Source organism: Gavialis gangeticus, unplaced genomic scaffold, assembly GCF_001723915.1.
Source record: "Gavialis gangeticus isolate Ggan-Ray unplaced genomic scaffold, GavGan_comp1, whole genome shotgun sequence".
NCBI classification, from domain to species: Eukaryota; Metazoa; Chordata; order Crocodylia; family Gavialidae; genus Gavialis; species Gavialis gangeticus.
Window position 1 is genome coordinate 110,724,543 of NW_017729032.1, and position 499 is coordinate 110,725,041.

Sequence of the window (499 nt, forward strand, 5' to 3'; positions counted from 1 at the left end):
AAAACGCTGGCTTGCATCCATAGATGCTTCTCAAGTAAATCCCTGGACATCGTTCTCCCAGTGTACTCGGCCTTGGTGAGGCCGCAGCTGGAGTACTGCATCCAGTTTTGGGCTCCACAATTCAAAAAGGATGTGGAGAAGCTTGCGAGAGTCCAGAGAAGAGCCACGCACATGATCAGAGGTTAGGAAAACAGATCTTATGGCTGAGAGCCATGGGGCTCTTTAGCTTGGAAAACTGCAGGCTCGGGGTGGTCTGATGGCCTTCTATATGTTTATCAGGGGTGACCACCAGTACCTGGGGGAACGTTTGTTCACCAGAGTGCCCCAGGAGATGACAAGGTTGAACGGTTATAAACTGCTGCAAGACCATTTCAGTCTGGACATAAAGAAGAATTTCTTTACTGTCCGAGCCCCCAAGCTCTGGAATGGCCTGCCATCGGAGGTGGTTCAAGCACCTACATTGAACACCTTCAAGAGCAAATTGGATGCTTATCTTGCT